This window comes from Fringilla coelebs (genome assembly GCF_963513975.1).
Source record: "Fringilla coelebs genome assembly, chromosome: 1".
NCBI lineage: Eukaryota > Metazoa > Chordata > Aves > Passeriformes > Fringillidae > Fringilla > Fringilla coelebs.
This window is the reverse complement of record NC_140028.1, coordinates 88,705,547-88,729,732: the sequence shown is the minus strand read 5'-3', so window position 1 is coordinate 88,729,732 and position 24,186 is coordinate 88,705,547. Positions and strand designations below refer to the sequence as shown.

Below are 24,186 nucleotides of genomic sequence, written 5' to 3'. Positions count from 1 at the left end.
GGACTAAACCCATCAGAAGGGTGGACATTCTACAACAGCTGCTTTACCAAAACCAGGTAACTAATATGGAAGTTACCTCCTTTCTCCTAAATACCAAGTGCACTAATATCAGCAAACTATTTGGAAAGTGAGGACCAAAATTAAGGAAAAGAAAAACCAAACAAAGCTGTGGTTCATATGAGAGAAAGTGCTGCCCATTTAACAACTTTCACTGATTTCACCAGAACTTACTGTATTAATATAGGCACCTGAAAGGTAATTTGAAAAAAAATGGGCTTTAAATTCTGTTTTTGAAGACCAGTCTGCTTGGTTACACAACATGTTATAACCAAGTTTCTTCTTCTACTTGGAGAATTAGGCAGTTATAAAAGACTCTAATGACATCATAAACCTTGCCAGTGTTTGATAATTTCTTAAGGGATTTGATAGAGGAAGCAGAAAGTTACAGAAATCTCAGTTTTACTTCTTAAGTTCCTAACCTTCTCAGCAGAGCAGTCTCGTGGAAGAAACTAAAGTGAGTCACCAGATGAAAGAAGGCAAGTAAATGCATTTTAAGCTACTTTTAAATTAAAATAAAATCTGATAAAATAAGCAAGCTTCAGGAAGCTCTGGCTGAAGACTGAGCATCCAAGGGTAAGAACACTACTAAGCTTTAGTGTTTTTTAATAAAACCTCTAATTTCATGCTGTGTTCAAGCCAGCAGTTACTACCTGAATGAGCTTCCAAATTCAGTGGACTGGGCAGCAAGGGCTCCATGCACCTGTGGCAATCTGCTGCTGAATGCAGAAAGATCTTCTCTATCCCAACCATGGTCCATTCCCCACCTGCCCCCAAGGTGACCCCTCAGCCGGGAATGAAGGACTCACTACCTGCAAGGAGGGGTTTTGCCAACACACTGCAGTCCTTCCCCAGGCCTCTCCAGCATCACATACATCCCCATCACTTGCACACAAGACACATGTCTTGAAGGCTTGAAAATTCTGCATGGCCTCTTTTCTTTTAGGAACAACAGAGACACTGTTTACTACAGAATGACTTAACCGTGCTGCTTTAGCAGGATGCTGCTGGCCCTACTTCCTTCGGATGTAAAGGATGATTCCTTCCTTAGGAGCTAGGAAGGATGAAGCTATTACTCATGCAATGACAGTAACTAGTCATTTCTGCTATATAGCATGTCCTGTCCTACCAGGGAAAACATAAACATGTACTGAAAAACCAAGTTCTGCCCCCAGAGTTACAGTAACTTAACTCCAGTGGGGAAGAAGCACGCCCAGGGGATTTTTTTCCTTCACCTTTTCTCATACATGAAATATATGCATGTATAGCAATATCCCTGGTTTGTTGTTCTGGTATTTGTTTTTCATTAAGCAGTATGAAACTTGCTTTAGCAAATATGTTTTGTGGGTTGTCATCCATAGCTTGTTAACCACTATATTCATTTAGGGACTACACATATGCTTTTTCAAATATAGACATAAGGGGAAGTGAAAATCATGCCAGAGAGCATTGGTTAGTTCCCAGGAAAGACAGCATCTAGAATTTGGCAGCCTTTAGACATGAGAAAAGTACAAACACAGTCAGACACAAAAATTTTAAGTCATTTGTGTGGACCTTTTTTTTATCTTGGTGATCCCAACTTCTACAATTATTCATAGCCTAAATTAGTCTCATTTCTAAATGCAAAATACATACCACGACTTCCTCCTGTTGTATTGCACTAGAAAATGACATTTGCAAAACACCTTCCCACAATTCTGAGTCCTTCCAGAAACTGATTTTTGCTGGACATGTGACAAAAAATGCTGTTGTAATTTTCTATATTGCTACCAAACCTCTTACAGAAGGACAGTAGGGTTGTTAAACAGAAAATAATGAGTTTTCACAGGCTCACCAATAAAGCAGAGAAGGAAAGAGGTCACACCAAATCACCAGAACACACTGAGACCTGGTCACTACCACCCAGCAGAACGTGGCACAGTGATCCCCAAAATCAGGCTAAAATTATTTGAATCACCTTCACACATGAAGCAACAGAGGTCTTGGATCCTCCCAAGAGCCACAGTCAGCAAAGCCTTCTGCACTTCATGAAGCCTGGCTCCCTGCTTGGACAGGGATCAGCCTCCCTACATGGCACCTGGCTCGGGTGCAAGCCCAGAAAAAATCCCTGTTCTCCAGCATGATATCCATGGGTGGCAGCTACCATCACTGAGTGAGGAATCTGTACCTCACATTCATGTACAGCAAATAATAAGCTCTACAAAACCCCAGTGCTAGCAATGAGGCTCACTAATTGGGAAAAACACACCCATTCCAAGCCGTCTGTTTGGCTTACTGTTTTATTATAGCCAAGCTGAAAGAATCTTATCTTAAGCTTACAGCATTTTTCTTTTAAATAAAAAGATACTGTTGGTTCTGTTAAATAAGCCAAAACAAAAGGAACAAAACACAACCAAACAAAACAAAACAAACAAAAAAAAAGAACCAAAGAATACCCTCAAAAAGCCCCCAAATCCTCACCATCAGCAGAAGTATCCATCTAAGTGCAGATAACAAGAGAAGCTCATGTCAAACATCCCCTGCAAACACTCCCTCCAGAGGGCTGTTCCCCCTGCATACCAAATTCCAGCCTGTCCTAGGAGCTGTCTGGCTCCCTTCCTCACCAGGGCTTCACTCCCAAAGTGTGGAGTTAGTCAGAAGCAGATCTGTGTTGAAGAACATCATGGGGCAGGGGCAACAGGCACTGGAGCGAGGCTGAAGGCAGAGCCTCCCCTCAACCCCAACTGTTCTGTGCTGCTGCTCCTCACTGTGAGGAAGAGCTGGCCATCACCTGGTGGTCATCCATGCACTGCCCTCTCTTTTTTTCTCAGGGAATGGCCCTGTGCCCGCTTTGGCTTGTTTGTCAGTCCTCTTGGTAAGAGACAATGTTTAAAGACAAGTCTGGGTGCTGGAACATGACACTGTTGAAGGCACAGGTTTGGTAGCCATCACCAAAGGTCAATTTGTTCTCTGCTGATGCATCTACGTCTTAACACTTGAGTGGGATGGCCCCACACAAGGTTGAGCCTAAGGTATTTAATACATTGCAATTGCAAAGGATATGTGTAGAAAGAACATATTTTTATCACCATTTAAGAAGAAAAAGCTATTTATATTGACATCATAAGGAGGCCTTTTTGGGTTACAAAAAATCCAAGCAAAACCTTCAATTATGTTCAACATTTTAAATTCAAAATTAGGAGTTTATTCTGCAAACTGTGATTGCACTGTGAAAGGGGAATAAAACCATTCTGTGTGCTTCCTTAAGGTTTAAGAAAGTAATTAAATACTTAACGTTTATAATATTTTATTCACCTCAGCTCCTGAAAAATATTTAGACACATAGGGGGGCCCATTCAAAATTTTGATCTAGTTTACTTGAAAACTATTTAAAGGAAATATTAACTGATACATACATTGCTGAATCCCTCTGCCAACACTTGCTGATTATCCCAGCAGTTTTCCCTGCTACTGCTATATGAAAGAAACAGCCAACTAATTCATTAACCAGGAGGTGCTGATTACATACATATTGTTAGCAAAAGCAAAAACTATACTTTTTCCCCTTCTCTCACTTACAGTAATTTTAGGCACTTGCAAAACAAGCAGAGAGAAACATTCAGCCTGAAACCCAATACTTAAATAATACTTGGGCATTGCCTCCTTAGGAACCCAAATAAGACACAGAAAGCATTTGTACACTCAAACCCTAGCTAAGCACAGCGAGGAGCTATTCTCAATTAATTATTCTATTTAAAAATAGGTAAATTTGAACAGACACAGAGCACTTGGTTTTGTTCCAGAACTAGAATATTCCCTAACTTTACATTTATACATCCTTTAAATTCAATTTAATATCATATGCAAAAAAAACCCCAAAAAACCAAACCAAAAATTTTTTTTTTTGGATGGTCCAACTACACAAGATGTGGTATACACATAAGGAATGGATGCTGCCTTCTAATAAAATGATTCAACTGGTTATTTTCAATTTTCAAGTCCAGTGAAAGAACGCCCCAAAACCATGAAAAATTACTTAGAATTTTTATCAGCACTTCCTGCCCATATATATTTATGAATACCAAAATTTGTAGTCACAATAGAGTCTCCAGTTATTTTCAGTAATATATCACTGTGATGGCCAGAGCCCCCAAAAATAACTAACTGTAGGACAGGCTAGTACCTGAAGACAACTCAGAAGTATCACCCCACAAGCCCAAGTCTGTCATGGATTTAATCCATCAGGTTTGGTCCCCAAGTAAAAGTAATAGTTCATGTTGATGTCATATATAATCACAATAAAGTGTTACTGCTCTAGAAGACAAAGTGCTACATGATAATAATAATAAAGTGCTTCTAGTGCATGATATAAGTGAATTATTATAAGGTAAAACACAGGAATTTTAAAGATGCTCTTCAGCATAAAGACCTGTTTCCAAATAAGATTTAAGGATATGATAGGATCAGCATCTTGGTGGCCACATAACTGAAAACAAAACAGGAAAAAAGGAGCTTAAAAAAAAAATCAACAGAAACAAGATCTGAAATTTTATTTCTTTAACTCTAGGTAAGATATCCCCTTAGAAAGGGAGATTATAAAGGTAAAAGGCACCTGTGCAGAGCCAGATTCTCATATTTTTGTACCTATAAAACACCTTGGCCAAAATCATAGAGAAACAGATTGAATAGAACATATAGCAACAGTCTCTGTATAATTTGGTTTATGTTTTAATTTTTTTGTTTGTGCTAACTCAGTAATCAAGGACTTGAACCACCACCTGGCTGAAACAAAACTGGTTTTTGCCTGAAGTTTCTCCAGCATCTCTAGTCACTTTGCAAGGTCACACTGAGGAGTAGTGATATCAAATGCCAGGAAAAGCAAGACTTTTTGCCAAGCAGGCAATGTCCAGTGCCTCCCTGGCACAGGGCAGACAAAACAAAGGCAAAGACAATCCGTGACTCTGGGAAACGTCTGATTTCACTTATTTAGCCCTCCAAAAGAAAACACCAAGACCCATTACTTTAATTGAGGAGAATTTTATGCAGCATCTTACTTCATCAGATAATATTCAGGAGGGTAAGGCAGTATTTTCACCATTGCCAACTTCTGATGTATTTCAGCAGTTCTTTTCCTTCTTTCCATGATAAGCCAAAACATTCTACTTAATATTATTTTGCATAATCTTGGGCAGAATACTAACTACAAAAGTCAGGTGGATTTACCTTCAGGAAGCCCAATAGCTAGTGGCAGTAACTTTTCAGAGTCAATGACAAATATAATGTGTTTTATAGCTCCTACAGCCTGCATCACCCTTACGGCATAAGGTTGGTAACTCATGCGGTATTTTCAGAAAAAGCTCTCCCTTACTAGTCTGGTCACAAAATCACATGGATTGGCATTAGGTTCACAAAGGGTAAAATTGAGTATTTTTTGTACAAGAAGGCTGTCTAGTGCAGTAGCTCAATACTGCTTCTAGCACTTGTCATGTGATGGTTGCTGAGGGAATGGGTCGCAACACCTCAGTTCAATGAGCTTCTGAAGGCGTGCCCCAGCCCCCGACTGCAATAAGGTACCTTTATTCCTTTCTCAATATCTCACACAACAGCTGGATATCCATGCCCAATATTATTCTGTGCAACGTCCTGAGTTATACCACAAATGGCTTACGTAACACAGCTAAACCAAACTGCTCTGAGGGCAGCGATGAATGGGGACTCTGTTGTTGCAGCCCTTGCCAACTGCGCGCATCGCTCTCGGTTCCGCTAGCGCCGAGCGGGGACAAAGGCTATATTCTCTCCTTTATGGCAGCGCAGCACAGTGATGATGCTGTAAATTAAAGAAAGCACAACATGCTGACAACAGACTCATTACTACCTTCTTACTCTCAGTTCCAATGCATAAATATAGCATAGAGTTCCTCACATTGTGCTGAAAATAATGGGAAAGGGGAATAAATGTGGGACAGCCTTTGAACAGCTCAAAAACATGGACCCCACTTCCTCCATCTGGATCTAATTTTGTTGGGTGTTTTTGCACCAACCATCTATCCACATTCTTACCTTTTCTTCTACATATTTTCAGAACATATCAGTAATTTAAAAAACAATCTTCTCTGGAACAGGAAAATCTATACTCCAGTGAGAAACTCCACCACAGCCTGTTGTAATGTCATGTCTCTCTCCAATATCTTTACTTCAGGAAAGAGAAAAAAATAAGTTTGAGAAACATCTAAGAAAATTTCTGTCATAACTAGATGTAGATATTTCCCATAGAGGTAAGTAAATTACAAAGTTCTGATTCTTCCATAACCCCTTGTTCTACCCCTTTTCCCTGTCCACTTCTCCTTTCCCCCATATATGTATATATATCTGACCTGGGCTGTCTGGCTGCTAGGTGTGAGCTCAATATTATCAGGATATTGCAGATAACCTAAATGGAGACTTCAGAAAACACATACCTAATAATAAAGTGTCTGCAAAAAACTAGAAATTCCAGAGAATATTACAAGCCTACAAGGATTAAGTATGCATTCAGAAAAACCAGACTCAATCCTGATGTTCCCAGAGAAAACACTTCTGTATCAATAGTGTGCTTCCCTTAGGGACAACAAAGTGCCCATCAGCATCCTTATTATCTCTAAAAAAAAAAACAAAACAAACCAACACAAATCACCCCCCCAAAAAACCCCAAACAAACAAACAAACAAAAAACCCACAACAAACCATGCACAAATGTTTGGCTATTTTAGGAAGTTTTATCAGGATCACACCCTTTACCACTACAGTACCATTAAGAACTACAGTGATCAAAGACTAAAGGGTACCTGACCATGCCCAACACAGCCTCCAGTGCCTCTGGCTGAACAGCCCCAGTTATACCTAGCTTAGACAAGCCACTGGTTGAAAAAAAACAACTCAAAAAACCCTGGAAGTGTTCATAATATGACATTTCATGGAGATGACTACATTACAATTCCCATGATGTTTAGAAATCAGATTCAAAATTGGAGAAACAGTGAATATAATCCTACTGCCAGGACTAAAAAAAATACCCTAAAAGTTCTCAGGTTAACAGCACCCTGAAACAAATCCCTCTCTGTACATTTGGGATATATTCTCATGCAAACAGAAATACAAATTAAAACAGTCACTAACAGGAAATGTTTTCATTTTTCTGTGTTTCCAAAGGAAGCAGAGAATTTGGTGCAAATGTTACCCTTTTCTCAAAGGTGTATTTCTACAGAAGGCAAGCAAAAAGTCACTGTGTGAAAGCTTTACCACACAGAGGAAACACGCAGCCCATCCCAGTCTATGACAATAATTAAAATACTCTGCCAAAAAAACCCTGAAAATAAGCTTAGGAAGAGTTCAACCATTATTAACAGCTTAGACTTTAAATACAGACTGAAAAATACAGCTACTCATGGGGACATGTTGGGCTAAAACAGCTGCTGCTGTAAGTAGTGCCCAATGCTAGTTTTAAACCGGATTTGTTGGAGTGGAAACTACAGTCCTGAGCTGACTCCGTGACACAGTGACTGACCTGAGTGCCAAAGGGCAGTGCTGATAGGTCTACAAGGACCTTTTGTTCACTTTCCGGGGTGAAACTGTATCAGCTGTGGCAAAAATCAAGACAAAACCCCAAAAGGGCTGCTGACCTCTCCCACATTGCTTCCAATTATGTATTGTGCTTTAAACCATTCTTACAGAGATACTGGAGAAATCAATACAGTGCCTGCCTGATCCTAATCGGCTTCTTTGCCAAATAAATAAGTAAATGTGAGTAAAGCCTGAGCAGCTTGTACCTGCTGCATGCAGCCACAACAAACAGGTTCCCTATACCACTCACCTGCTTCTGCAAGGATTTAATCGGGAGAGAGCATACTTTGACATGAAATTCCACAATCACTGAACCAGGATTTTCCCCAAGGGATATACAGTATGGCAGGAGCAGGAAAAAGAAAAATCAAGGATTTTGATGTTGCACAAACATGCCTATTTACCTACTGGACATGAGCACTGAGAAACAGCCAGACTCATAAGCTTACTAACTTCAAGCAGAACTTAACACTTCAAATTAGCAACCACTCAAAAATATACTACATTTAAACATCCCAAAACTTAAGCATTTTGGGTTCCCTTATACAAGATTTTCTACTACTTTAGCAGACACATGGTCTGCCCTGTAAAGTTCCTCTACTCCCTTTGGCTTTTCCCCTTTGAATTTCCCTTTTACTTACTGAGAATGTTTTGAGGTGGGTTTTTTGGGGGGTTTTCTTTTTAGATATTTATTTACTGAAACACTCCATTAGAAAAGGGCAGCACTAATACAAAATTATTTCTTTAAATCAAGTCACACATTTCAATACCATGTAATTACCTTGATAAGAAGTCTGGCAACTTCTGTTTACATGTCTTGACTTGCTCCTTTGTGTTCTGTAAGATATTTTGAAGTCATTAACTGGAAGTTACAGTATCCTCTCTGGTACACAAAAGGAGCCTTCATCCTGCACCCACAGTCATTTTGTGTCATTAATCTGTTGCATGATTCAAGCACATCTGGATTTCTGGTAAGAGCTTATGACCAGTAATAAAAACTATATATAACCTAACTCAGTTTGGACTCCTGCATTCAAGTGTCAGCAGAAGCTCTCCCCTTAGTTGTAGCTGTATTGCTCAACATGCAGTGTGCAGGAATTGTTTGTGGAAACATTTGATATTTTTAGGCCTGGCCTCTCAATGGGAATTCCACACTGAAAATAAAGGTATCGTTAATACACTCAAACCCCTTATTGAATCCTCTGTTACAAATTTACATATAGGAGGTGGAGGGTGAATTGCTCAGTTATAAGCTGGAATTTACAAATGTTTTTAAGCACCTGCTGAAAATAACTACAAATTATGCTCTTGACATGAGTACATGCTTTTCATTTTCTGCAGAGAAAAAGACTCAGCCCGATGCAGGACAGGAGTATACATGTAAAATGAATCATTATTAAATGAAAACCCACAAACCTGCTTTTCTGATTTCTAGTTCTTGTCTTAGTTGCTCAAATATGTTCTTTTAATCTAATTTTTAAAGTAAGATACTCTATATATAATTTCTATTGAGAAAAAGGAAAAGAAGAGCAAACAATGTCTAAAAATATTTCCATGGTCATTAATCATGAATAGAAAGGGATAATCAGGAAGAAGCAAAGATGACTCAGCTGGAATATTGTAATATTTACCCCCGTCTTTCTCTCCACTGCATGCTCCACCATTAGTGTCAGATAAGGACAGTTATGGACAAAGCTTTTCTTTGAAAATATATTTATCCACTTAACTGCAAGCTACTTTTTTTTGGTGACTGTATGGAGGATTTTGACACTGAGCCTGGAAGCATTTCTGTACTTCATCACCACAGGAGTGCAGCTATTAGGAAGGGGATGGAGCAACCACCATTACTTGGAAGAGAATTTCTGTAGCAATGCCTCAGCTCCAGTTTCTGAAGAAAATGGGTGGGGCGATTGGATTTGCTTCTGGAAAAAGCTCATGTTTTTTTCCAATGAGCTTTTTACTTAGAAGGCTGCATTGTTATTTTAATGAATATTTAGAATAGCTAGCAAGAGCTCCAAAAGAAGTTAAGCAATGTATGGACCCAGCAGTTTTACCAAGGGACCAAAGAAGCAACTTACCAGGAATGAGACATCCCTTTCTCCATGTGTTGGCAGACTCCTGGATGATTTGCACAGGACAAAAAAATTGACATGACACAAAAAGCAGCAGTGTGGCTTCACGCACCCACACTGCAGCATCATTAGCCCTCTACAACTGCTAAACACTAAGTAACCAGATCTGCAGTTCTAACATTGGGATTTACATATGAAGCAGAAGGAACGAACCTGGCTTTTTAAAATTCATTCACCAAACACATTTTTCTCATGTGGCCACACATGAAGGATAAACCCATGTCAATTTTCACCAATGCAGCATTGCACCAAGGTCCTCAGTACTCCCGAACACACAGTGGTGGAGAATAAGTCTCCCTCCCTCTGGGCAGTCAAAAGTCTATTCCCTCTATCTTCCTATGAGGATCTCATTCCCATGATTCATGTTTTATGGTTCCTAGGCTAATGCAGTTCCACAGGCATGAAGTCAGCTGCTTCACAGAGGTTGCATACAGATGAGAATTCCACAGCCTGTACACAACTGGGGCTAGGCTCCACTGACTCTGCTGGTGATTCAAAATCAAGGGTATGTGCCCCAGTCCACTGCACAGGCTTGCTCTACACACAGTTCTTCATGTTCAGCAGCATACCTGCCATATTCACTGCAACAGCCCAGCTGAACAGAAGACACAAACACAGTTGCAGGGACACAGAGAAGGACTTGGCCACTACTGAAGGAAATTAATTCTCACCAGCAAGATATCCAGATGTTAATTACTTCTCAGGATGAATGAAAGTCTAACTGTGTCTTCAGGCACTTCATTTCAGTAATTCATTCACTACAGAGAGCTTCCCTCAGATAAAACTCCTAAGAGGAAAGTGCAGACTGGGCAGCTGGTGATGCTGTTCAGTTGTGTCCCATTGGCAGTGTAAGGCAAGGGCCCCTGCACAAACACATCTATATTTCATTAATCTATACCCTGTAGTGGTAGGCACAAATACATGAATGGGTGGCTCTTGTAAAGAGAACCACAGAGGCTGAACATTTTAGGAAAGGATCTGTTGGAAAACATTGGGTCAGCAGTAACCATTGCTAACCAGGCCAACCAGGAAAGACCCAGCTTCCTTTCCCAGCATGACCTAACTGACCATTCCAAGGTGCCCACACACCTTGGTTAAGCTGTCTCTTAATCCTCCTGTGCCTCTGCTTCTTTGCTTCACGGTAGCTGTAACAGCAGTATCTTATTTTCAAAGGTCTGTTGAAAAAAGTGCAGCTAAAACTATGGAAACCCCAATGACAGTTGGTGGAAAATGTGAAAAGCAGAAGGGGAGGATAAAAAAAAAGAAAATTATGAAAAAATAAGCCAGTAATATCAGTTATACACTTGCTCACCATGAGAGGAGGGTGATTGTTCCATTTGTTGCTTGCATATGTTTACTTTCTATCCCTTCCCAGTCCTCAAAACCTCTGCCAGCTCAACAACAGAAGTCCTTCTGTGTAAACAGAAGTCTTTGCTCTACAAGCCCAGGTAGAAGACTAATAAGAAACCCTGCAGAGTATATCAAACTTAATGCAACAGAAATACAGCAGGTGGAGGAGAGAAAAGGTTTGTGTCATCAGAAGGCACAGAAAGGATACTGAGTCTGCTTTGGAAGAAGGAAGAGTCAAGTCATCCTGTGCAGGAATTCCCTGTCCAACTCATGAGCACAGTACATTGTCTTTCCTTTCAGGCAATCACATTAAGAGGAAGAGAAGCCATGGCTTTTCAGAAGTGTCCCACCTTCCTGATGTTATCCCTGTGTGATATTCCCTTTCCAAGTTAAATGACTCTACCTAAAATTTCTTTGAGAACAGCTCAGTCCTTGTGTAAGATGTCAGTTTTAAAAGAGGCATCGTTTAAAAGGCAAAGGGTAAGAAGCAAACAACACAAAAACAGAGAGTCAGGAGAAAGCAAAGGAGGGGAGGAAGGGAGGGAAAGGATTCCGTTTGCCTCTCTACAGAAATTGTTTTGATACAGTATCCCTGTTGCATGAATTTTCCATATGCCTGTGTCAGATCTACTATTTCAAGCCACAGAGCTGTCAGATGCTCGTTTTTTATGGCATGCTTACGTGGCAGGCCAACCTTTCTGTTGAATCAGTCAGTTTTTCATGAAGTTGGGATCTTCTTTAACCCAGAAAGATGTGCATGCTCCTTTGGCCACGAAGTATCAGCTTTGCAGCTGAAGTGATTTGGCAAAGCAAACCACCATCTCTGGTAGCTAACAACTGTCATCAGAATCAGTGCTTTTGCATGGAAAAAAAACCACATTATGAGCAATATAAGGAATAGTAACTATTCTCCACACATATATGAAGCAATGGAAATGCAGATTTAGATGATCAGATGCTATCTTTGGCAGTTCTTAAAATAATCAAGAAAAAACTTACAAACTTTTGTACCAGCTCAACTTGCTTTTTGTTTAACAAAATGAGCAACAGGAGAAATTTGGTTCATGAACAAAAGTCTCAATACTTAATTTAAAACTTAATTTTGTAACTTAAATGACACAAACACTTTTTCCTTTAGTCATATCTGATTATGAAACTCCATAATCCCACAACTGAAGTGAAAATATCAGTCACATCAATATCACTTTACAAGGCTGAGGGAGGTGGGTGCACGTTCTTCACCTTACATCCCCAGCATTTAGCATATGAAAGATTATCTCCATTCGCCATGCCTCATATTTTGCTAAAATAAAATTGCATATTTAAATACAGCCTAAATGCTAATCAGGATATAAACATTTAAATAACAGAATGCAGATCCGTTAATCAAAACTGATTACCAGCTTGCTTTCCATTTACTGGGGGCTCTTCTGTAAAATACCGCCTTAGTTACTGTTGCCAAAATTGTGTTTTTAAAGCCTCTCGGAGAAAAAGCTGATTACTTATAACATTGGCTCAAGTGACACATTTTAGGACAATGTTTCCTAGAAATGTGAGACTGCAATTTACTTGCAGGTAACCACTACATAAACGTGCATTTGCATTAACTCTTTTCTGTTATCGTAACACCAGGCTTTGTCGCCTCTCTCCCTTTTCCTCATAACATAAGAGTTTAAAATATTTCATATTTCTGAATGCCCTTGCAGAACTACGTGGTTAGCCAGAAACTTTCAGCTCTGGAAAACACTGACCACTACCTCCTTTTCAGGCCAATAGTTCCCACTTGTATGAAATTAACATTCAGGTTCTCACCTGTTTCCAAGTATTTTTTAACAGGTTTTATAAACTAATACATCCAACTACAGAACGCCAATGCTGATGAGCTAGGACCATCACTGGCCATGCTGTGCAAACTGAAAACCAGAAGCAGTCAAACTGAAAATCAGAAATTCACAAGCGGGATTTATAAGATTTTACCACTTGACTGCAGGCAATACTAAGGTCCACAGGAAAATATATTCTAATGCCTTCAATCTATCTTTAACCCCTGAGGCTACAAAGTGACACAAGAAAGGAGTCTGCCAGGCATGTGGGGCACATCAGCCTGCTTATCACACTCAAGTTTCCTTTGACTAAAGAGATCTACTGGAAAATCTCACTAGTGTTTTTCCAAAGCATGGATGTTGAACATTCAAAAGAAAAGCTGCTAGAATATGAATCTCCTACAAATGGGAAAACCGAGAACTGCTCTGCCCATCCTCCTCTCCTTCCCCTTCCCCAAAAAAAGAAAAAAAGACCTAAAATTACTCTAAAAGTTGAGAAAATATTCCAATATTAACCCTTTTTTTTTTTTTTGCACTTTCAAGCAGTCCTAAATGTGTTTATACAGACCTATGAGAAATGCACCCATATGCACACTTTCTCTTTTATCTTGGAGACACTGTTTGTAGAAACACTGCCTAAAATAATAGCGTCAGTTTTCAGATATACTGAAAATCCATTACTTGTCCTTGCTTCCCAAGCACGTTACATACAGGTATCCCATGCTTCAAACTTGGCTTCTCCACAGCCAACTTCTTGTTCTGCTTTTTTAAAGCACTATACAGATGTTATTCCTACAGAACATCCTTTAACTGTATTTTTTTGTATCTACAACTTTTTTCAAGGAACAAACTGAAATGTGTGAGATGTTCTCAGTATCAAAGGTTTTCAGGTTTTGAGACAGGAGGAAAAACCAGGCAGGAATAAGATGACACTGTGAATTTTTCTGTTTCCTAGATGCCCATTAAACTGTTTGTCATACTTGCATTAGCAGGCAGAATCATAGAAAAAAAAATCACAGAAAAAGAAGAAAAAAAGAAGCTGTTAAAAAACCAAATTCTTAAAGGAGAATATACTCTTTCTTTATTTTTGAAAAGGCATGCTAGAATCAGTCATAAGATACTCGGGAAACATTAATAATTAAAATGTGTTTTTTGCCAAGCCCACGTCCCACTTGGGTGCCTATGAAAATGTCCCACGAGCTCTGGGATGTGCCCCATCTGTGTGTGATGCCTTCTCACTCTAGAATAGGATTCTAGCCTAATTAATGAGTCTAAGAGAGAGAAGATTGACCCTTTCAACAAAGAGGCAGACCCACATTTTAGCAGCCAAACAAGACAAACTGGCATGCTTTCTTCCACTGCAGCAATGGATTTCATGTACATGAACAGGGATGGCAGCCAGGTTCTGCAGCAATTCTGGTACCAGACCTTGCTGAAAGGGCACTAAGGACCAATTGCATTTCATAAGTCTGACAAAAGGAAAACCATCTGGTCTGAGTACAGCAATTTCTTCTGATATCTCCAAAAGTTACATCACCATTTCAGAATTTTAAGAAAGAAAAGGAAAAAAAGCACGTAAGGAAAACACTATTCTGAACATACTAACGGGCACATATATCTGGATATAGCACACGTAGGCAGTGTTCTAAAATAAATGTAATATTTTATTGTCACAGAAATGTAGGTTGTTTAAAATAAAGGGAAAAACACCAAGGGAAGACAAAATTAAATGTTCCATAAACTGTTAACACAAAAAAGGGTACTATCACACCTCCTAACATATACATGCAATACTTGAGAAAAATGCAGCAAGTCCTCATTGTGAGCTACAAAAAATATGTTTGAAAATGACTAAATCATTATTGCAATGAAGTTTAGTATTTTCACAGTTCCTAATCTGCCTGTCAGCCACAAAAGCACTGCCCTTACACTCCTTTACAATTCCAGGCATTAAACTATGCCATGTACATATCTTGCTCTGCCTCTTGACAGTGGAGAATTACAGGAACACTTGGGTATATTAGGTATTCTGCTGATAAAAATTATACAAATATAGTATTTGAAACACTATAAATACATACACCATTGCGTTTTCTCCATGGACCTGTGACAGAAATACTTATTTCTCTAAGAAATTCTAAAGCAGGGAGGAAGGTAAAATCCATACATCTACTGAGTACGAGACATGCACTTCACTTCAAAAAGCACGGTGGCTAGAGATTCCTTACAGTAATGGAACACAAAAACACCACAGCAATTATATTTTAAGTGACACTTCCATACATTTTTTTTCTTTTTCCTGGCTCTGTATTCTGTCTGCACTGTGAACTTTAGGGTAAGAACAAGCCTGCAATCTCCCATCTGACTTAACAGAGGTCAGTATTTAAAAACAATGCCATTTAATATTAACTTACCCTACTTCCCAGCCCCCAAAATTAGGCCAAAAATCAGAGGAAATCATGCGGTGTGCTCTGGATATTCCATGACTACCACCGCTGGCAGGGAGTAAGCCACATATTTCATAGGTAACTAGGAACACACACACAGTTGTTTTGTAGCGACACTACACCATGGGCTCCTGCTGAACCGCTGCTTTTCCTCCCTGCAGCTCATTCCAAATCTTTCTCAGTTTCAGCTCAGGAGGTCTATCCTGGAATTTACAAAGGGCACTTGCTGGGAACTTATCTTTAAAACACACAGGAATTCAGCAGGAAGAAAGTTCATGGGGATTTAAAACATGAACGTGCATTCTCTACTTTCTGTTGGTAATCAAAGATGTTAAATCCAGTTTACTGAACTGGCCATATGCATACAATAAAGATTAAATTTTCAATTACAGATACTTTTTCAACTTTGCCTTAGCAAAAATTCTCCTTCTGCTTTTCAAAACCTGTGGATCCTGACAAAGAGATTTCTTCTTCAGCCTGCCACCAAAGGTTGTACAGGAATTGCTAAGCCAGCATAGTCTCTGAGCAACCTCATTCCAATAGAAGCTTTAAAGGCATTTTTAAAGCTTTTATTTAAAAACCAACAGCACTGCCTCAGTTACTGAATTAGAGCTTCCCTACTTCACCCATAAATGCTTTACTGAAGGCCCCAAAAATCCGCCATCGTGTTTTCCCCCCTCTTTCCTCTAAATGTAAATATTCTGAGTTATGATACATTTAAACAAGTGGTGGGAAAGACTGCACTTTGCCCAACACATGGGATCTGAAAACCTAAAGTCCGGTTTATTCATCTGTTTTAACGTAGCAAGGAAAATCTCACTTTTCCAACTAAGAGCCCCAGTTTCTCTCTCCATAATCTCATAAGCCATTTCTGAACTAAAATGCTTAACACAGAAGTCCAACATACCAAAGAATGAACCAGGCTAGGAACTTTGTACTGGTATAACCAGCTCTCTAAAAATGTGTGGCTCTAGGAAGTCTCCTTTATGTTTTCCAGCATAAATATTTACAGCAGTTTGCAATCTGAAATCAAAATATCTGATTGCAAGAAGAAACTCAGAATACACACCATGAAAGGAAACAATTCCTGCATTAAAAACCAAAACAGAACAAGATAACTCTCAAAACAGTCTTTTGCAAAGTTTCCTGAATACATTAGGGTGGGCTATGAGTGACTGTTTTGAAGGTAGCAGCTGACTGTGGTTAGAAAAAAAACAGTTCTCATTTTCTCAACAATTTTGCAAAGGGTTAGGTCAAACAGATGCTCCCACCTAACATACAGGCAACGGTGTTACTGAGCTCCCTGCCCAAGGTCCTGCATGCCTGTCTGCCCAGCTAAAGACTGGGAATTCTTTCCGCAGATAAGAATCCTCACCTGGAGCAGCAGGCAAGTACTTGGGACACAAGCCCTTTCAATCACAGTAACACTGGCTTTATTATTTATTATTTGTTATTTATTCCTCTGGTATTTTTATTAAGGAGAATTAATTAGAACAAGTATTTTTAAATGGTAACAATGTTCTTGGATAGTTTATTGGGCTGGATATAAGACATGGCAGTAACACTACCACAACTGCAAAGCCCAGTGGACTGAAGACTTCAAAGTCTGGAAATACTAAAGGAGTCAACAAACTTGCATAATTCTGAAGCCCTAAAAAGTCAGTTGTGAAAACACCAGACCACAAGCCTTTGCCTTTTTCAAAACAGCCATTTAAGGTGTAGTTGACCATAAATCTGCAAGAAGGGTCTCTTAACCAAGGTTCTCTGGAATTTTGCTATTTACATGTTTCTTTCAGATGCTTACATATTAGTGGTGGCTGTTGGGTTTTTCATTTGTTTGTTTTGGTTTTTTACACACAAACACACACACACACACACACTCCCGCCATTTAAAGTTACCTTACATACACACAGCAACCCAAATATGGATTCTGAGATGAGAGGACTTTAAAAAACCCCAGAAAACTAAACAAAAAGCCATATTCTCCTAAATGCTCATAAGAAAGCTTGGTTCGTAGAAAATGTAATTGTTCTTGGTCTCAAAAGACTGGTCTTAGTTTAATCCCAAGGTCAACTGCCTGCTGTAACAGAAATACTTGCAAGAACAACTGCTGAAATCTTACTTTTTGTTTCTCTTTCCACAGCTACCATTTTCTTCATGACCTTCCTAACACACTGGAGTTCGTGCTTCAGCAAATGTCAAAGTCTGTAGCATTTCTTACTCCACGCTCAATTAGCAATAAAGAAGATACAGATGTAAAGGTGATGCAGATTTTAAAGACGTGCACTGTTTCCACCTCAATGAATTCAGAAAGAAATCTAAACTGGCTTATACATAGCTTTCAAGTCCCAGTTCACTGCGACTTTTTTGTTACCATAGGAATTAAATTTTTTTGACATTACCCTTGACCATTCCTTTCCAGCTCAAGACTGATATCTAACTGCAATTATAATGGTTTTCTATTTCATAAAAATACAATTTGTTGTTTCCTGAAAGCAAAAGAGCAGAACTAAGCTCCTTCCTTCATTCTTTTATTTTTTTATCAACATTCTTGCAGGTATTTCTTTGCAATCCTGTTAGCTGGAATACCATTCTTACACTTTCCTCCTTCATGTTATTTTAACTCCCTCTGAAAGCATCTATTTTCACCATGGTCTATATCCAGCAGATTCTCTTTGTATTATTCCAATTCTCTTTTCCCAATATTTAGCATGAATATGCAAAAATCTATACATATTCAGAGCTGTCAGTGCTAGCTACAATCAAGTTTAGTTTTCTGAACCTCCTTATTAATTTGATATATCTTAGCTGATTTTTTTTCATTCTCAATGAAAGTTCTATGCCAAATTTTAGAGACAGTGTTTTATTTTATTTTTCATTAAGGTGTCAGCTGAGACCAGTTCAATTTCCTGCTGGCTTACCAGTACAACAGAATTCCTAAAGTCATCCATTAAGAACCTGCATCACTTGTGAAGTTTGGAAATTCGTCAGTAGAAGGAGGGTTCTGGAAAGCAAAACAAAGAAAGCAGAAACAGGGAACACACCTTTTGTTATCCTCATGAAAATCTAGACCTGCTTTTGGGCAATTAAAGAAGCTTAAAAAAGCCTGCTGCTCACAGATGGCAAATAGAGGCTTACAACATAGTTTCACCATGAGTTCAAGCAAGAAGCTCAAGGCAACTCCTGTCTCTGCACTGTCTCTCCCTGTCTGCCACTGCCACCAGCTCCAGCAAGGGTGTACAGCATCAGGGAACAACCAACCCAGCCCAAAAAGCCAACCCAGATGATGCTGGCATAAATCGCTCTGGGTGCCACTACTTCCATGGTGGGGCCAGCAAACAGACAAACGAGAAGGGCAACAAGCATCTGAGGTGGAAAGGAGGCAGGACCACTACACCACCTTCTCTTCCAGCAGCAATGGCTTAAACCAGTCTCAAAACCAACTGGGAAATGACATTAAAGCTGTTCCTCCCTAGAGACCTTTCCTGCCAGTGAGTATTCCCTTCTGGCTTCAGGGGCTTTCTCGGCAACGGTGTGAAACTCTGACACATGATGATGAACACTCACTGATGGGAGAGATTCCTTTCTCCAGAGCCCTGTGCCAGGTCCAGGCAGGGCACACCAGCACACGCTGCCCGGCTCACACAACAGAAACCTGCGCTGCAGCCTGAGGTCCCAAAACGTCGATGACTCACAGAAGAACTTTGTGGTTCGATATGGTGGATGGAATGTGTTGGGGTTTTAGTTTGGTATTTCAGAAGCTAGGAAGTAAGCTTTAAGAATTCTAAATGTGAAGATTGTGAGGTGAAGCAGCAAGAAGGTGGAGGATGCCAAAAGCAAGGGTGTTTATGCAAACGAAGCCAGTTGCAAACTGAGCTGTGCTCACTGCTTGGCTCTGTTTACTACCAGTTTCTTCATCATCTTTTCCGTTATTTAGCCACCAAGTGTCTACTTCACAACACTAACAACTTCATCTTCTGAGTCATTAAAAGCTGATGTGGAACTGGTATCTTCAGTTTACAGCAGAAAACAGAGGCATAGAGGGATTAAGAGACAGAGAGAGATTAAAAGATATGCCAAAATTGTTGGCTAATTTTGGATCTTCAGCTTACATTACCTAGACCTTGATTTTTTTTTTTTTTAACATACCTTGCACTTTTGCAGTATTTTGCACCAAACTGTCACCATAGTGGAACAACTGTTGTTGTATAAACTCAGAACTTGTGCTTGAGAATCTCAAGGCAAAGTGTGGCACTCACTATTAGTGGCTGACTGCAAAAGTTTGGTGTAACAGAATCTCTCAGTCTCAACACAAGAAACTCAGTGGTAGATGCAGAAATTCAACACAGCTGTCTGAAGGCAAGAGTGACCAGTGTTATCCACCCTACTGTTCCCTCCCTTCTTGCAATCCACTCTCAACAGGCTTTTGTCCATCAACTGTGGCTACTGACAAAAGACCCCAACCATCCTGGCAGTGAATAGGTCTACACCCTGATGAAAACACATTATCAGATTTGGGAACACGGCAGAATGAGACAGGAGCAATAGAGGTGATTGGAAAAGGTGGTAAATTGCAGCTTTAAACACAGCCTTTCTTACACCATGGAGTATGTGGGACAGTTTACTCAAGACACACAGGAAGAGAGTACTTCTGTGCTCAACAAGAGATCTGTCTATTCACTGCATTACAGGTGGATCTGCTGGTACTCCAATTGGTGATAAATCAGTAGAGCCATGCATTCTCTCTACCTTCATGAGAGACGTCTGGAGCACAGATTTGGTTTGTAGGAGAAATTATACAAAACTATCTGACATACAGAAACAAAAACTGCTGCCAAATCACAGGATATTTTCTGTAGCAAAGTCACAAAGTCGAAATTCTGACATCTTGTTCCACCTCTGTCTCACTCTTGCTCCAGAAACTCCAGGCAAGACACATATGCAACACCTTTACAGATGCCCACAAGTGAGCTACAAAGTGCAGACCACCAGCACTTCAGATGGACTAATACTGCACCAGCAGCCCCTCTGGAACATCCTAAACTAGGGCATCATTTTTTGTCTCAGAAACAATACAAAGACCCAAAAGTCTAATGTGCTTTTACACTTTTTTTGACTCAAGCAAGCACAAATTCTAGAAGCAAGCCTTGGGAAAGCTCAATATTTTTATTAAGTCATTTGATGAAAATCATGAATAAAGCACAGCACACAAATCTATTCATATCTTATACAGACTACAGGACCAACACTAATAAGGAATATCAATCTGTCAGCTTTCAACATAGACAGACCTATTTCAGCACTAAAAGCACATTATAATCTTAAAACAACACAGAGAGACTTTGTTAACTCACACTTGAGAAGCAGAAGATGCCCAGCTCTTCTGAACATTTTAAGGCCATTACATACACAGCTTTCCAGCAAACTTAAGCATGCTTTTTAGATTACTGCAAAGCTATCAATCTATGCAGCAAAGTTACTCATATTATACTTGCATTTCCTTATCAAATGCAAAGCACTAGAACATTTGGAAGCGGCCGTTGAACATTATGGGCCTGTCTGCCATTGTTTCCAAAGAGAAATACTTGATTGAGAAGGAAAAACAGCAACAACTTGACTTCTGAAAAAATAACAGAAAGCTTATCTAGAAAGAGACAAAATTCAAAATACTTGTTACAGTTTTGTTTTGGTGAATCACAGCAGTGTGCTAAACAGGGTACACATAACAAAACTTTTCATTTTAAACTCTGCAATTGGGTACTTCTAAGTAAACAAAAACATGAGCCTTTCCTTCTATATCTTCACAACCATCTGACAACAAACCAAGCCCACTCAGCCCTGCTAAAAGCATGACTCTCTAATGTAACTGTACTTCAGGGAATACATTACAGATTCTGTGAAATGTTTTGTGACACGTGTGGATCAATTGGCCATGTAAATACAGAGTGCAGCTACATGCAAAGGAGTCTTCTTGTTAGTTTTAGTGAGCTAAAACAGTAAAGAAAAATAAGAAAATGAGACCTCTGGGTGTCTGAGCAAGACAGGTATTTTCCTCTTTTAAAAATATTTCCCTTTTTGTTTTCTGAAGGAGGAATGATGATGCTTTTGATTAGCAACACAATACACACCGTTAATATTTAAAAGACTAGAACAACATCAGGAACACCTGCTTATGAACTCAGCTCCAGTCACATCACTGATGGACAACCCATGCCAGGCTTTCCCCCCGCATACCTTTGGCCTTCACCTCTGAAACTACTAAACACTCTCCAGAACTTCCATGCATCCAATCCACATCTTTCTTTGAGATGTGGAAAACTAATTTCTCTCAAATTTTAGCCACTCAGCCCCACTGCTGGGGATGACAACGACTGTTAAGTCGGTCAAGAGACTCAGCCTGGTGCTGTGTGGGACTCCTCTTACCAAAGCAGCCCACTGGTGACGGCAACGTGTTTCATATTAGGGAGGGATTTGCAGTGAGAAGCAGGGAAGGCTGATGTGACAAAACAACCTAATGAAACAAGGGCAGCACAGCACATGCCTTATTGGTACCTTCAGATTCAACATGCTCCTTCAGATGCAAACAGGCATCAAAGCCACGTCACTAATACACTCATGAGAACAAATGGCCAACTAATAAGATTTGTTTTTATTTGCAAAACAATGCTTTCCATACCCCATCTTACTTATATAGGTTTCTTTTCCTGTTGTAAAATCAGGTCAGTATACTACTATATTCAATCATCTATAAGCAGACAGTGAAATCTTCAGGATAAAAGACAGTGAAATCTTCAGAATATTAGGATCTTCACTGATCCTAACACTTTAGGACTGCAGCTTTTCTGCCAAAGGCTGTCAGATTTCACAGAATATACAAAATAAGTAAAATCAAGCCATGACAGAAAACAAAGAGCCTTAAGGTTTCCTGACAAAATCTTAAATTTACCTCTCTATATTAAACAATGTTAGTTTATTTTCCTCAGAAAATAAGGTTGCTTACGGTAAACACAGCCAATATTAAAACCTTCAAAACTTATTCCTTCATTGCAGCAAACCTCAAATTAACTAATGGGACTGTGTGCGGGGGGATCTCGATGGTGGTTTTTCTCCTGTTTGTTTTCTTGGCATGAAGGGAGAGAAGGATTGTGTTGGGTTTTTTTAAGGGAAAATACTTTAGGTTCTTGGTTATTTATTCTCCAGGCTGATTTGGACTGCAAGCGCAACCCAAATAACTCATCTAATGCACAACAGCATAGAGAGCGTCTCAAGGGTTGTTCAACAGTGATCTCCAAAAAAGTTAAACATTGATGGGATCTGAGCAAGCCTAGTTAAAGCTGTTGGCAATCTGATTGCTATGGGGCAATGAGAGGAGCTGGCAGCAGGGAAGGAGAAGCCAGGTAAGGCCATGGAGTGTTCTTTGTACATAGTACAAAAGGTGACAATCAGGTTTAGACAACGTAAAAATAGCTTTTAACCTAAAAACCTGCAAAAACACAGGTTACTTAATCTTACACCTTTGTCTTTCAAATGTTACAGAACATACTTTTTTGGTTGACAAGTTTGCTGAGTTTCACCTTTGACCATATACATTTATGCTTTTTTGCACACTTAGTTGTCATCAATACCAATTACCATGGATTAAAACACATGCTAAATCACCCTTTTTTAAAAGTTTTAATGGTTAATTAATATAATCAATTTAAGATGTGTCTAACTTTGCATACGCACAAATAAGCTGTCAGAAAACAGACCTGTGAAACCCTTCAGTTTCCCCAAGTTCCAGCACAAACTGAGGGCTCAAGCAAGTATTTTCTGTAATGTTCTTGGGGACTGATTAGGAGACTAAAGAAAGTGAAATTCAGTTTTCTTCATTATCTAGACTAGAAATGGAAATTGTATATAACTAATGAGAAGTAAACTGAATTTTCAAATCACTTCACCTCTAACAACCCATGACAGTAGCAAGATCTGCTCACAAGGTGTTGAAGTTTACAGAAACCTGTGTGGTTTTGACAATCACTGAGCTGTTCCAACATAATTTCTAACTACGGTCTCGCTGTATACACTGCTATTTCCCTTCCCAACATTTAACCCACTTCAACTCATTCAAGAACTCCATTAGTTGTAGAAAAATAGGAACTTATGAAAACTGCTGTAATGGGGTTGATAAAAGCTAAATGACTGGAGAAATTATGCAAGGAAAAAAAGGCAACTAATTTCTTACACAATTAAAGAGTTTAATTAGATTATTTATTTAAGTGAACAGAGAGCTTTACAATAAATTTAACTCCTATTAAGTTTCAAGCAATACAAGAGTAGATATCAGAGTACTAAAATTAGATCAGTCTCATATTTGATCAGAAAACATAAGCTCAGTTATGTCAGCAACATAAGCAGCAATATTGAAAACTCAGCTCTGATTTGTTACTTCACATCCTGTAAGAAGGAGAAATGTAAAATTCCTGATCTGTGAGAGAGGTTTATCCATCATACCAAAATGCTACTCAGCACTTCCTGAATAAAGACACTGCAAAAATGTCTTCTCCAGCAGAGACTGTTAGTGGTAGCAATGACAACAGTCTGCAAACATGAGGTCTCAGATACAGCTGTATGCACAAGCCCTTGAGAGATGCTCAACTGTAAACTGAGACACATGAGAATGTTTGCTGTGCTTTGACATTAAAAAGTTAAAACCAGAATCAAATGCTGTTCCTGCCCCTAAAGCTTTATGTTGATGTTTGTGGTTTTGTAATGGCTTTTTTCCTCTGAAGGGATGCTTCCATACTGCAACTGTAAAA

At 39.3% G+C, this 24,186-nt stretch overlaps 1 protein-coding gene across 4 annotated transcripts in view; it reads right to left on the bottom strand.

The window, feature by feature from the left end:
• Positions 1 to 24,186, bottom strand: part of HIVEP1 (HIVEP zinc finger 1) — a 120,671-nt gene that overhangs the window by 90,742 nt on the left and 5,743 nt on the right. The window lies entirely within an intron of this gene.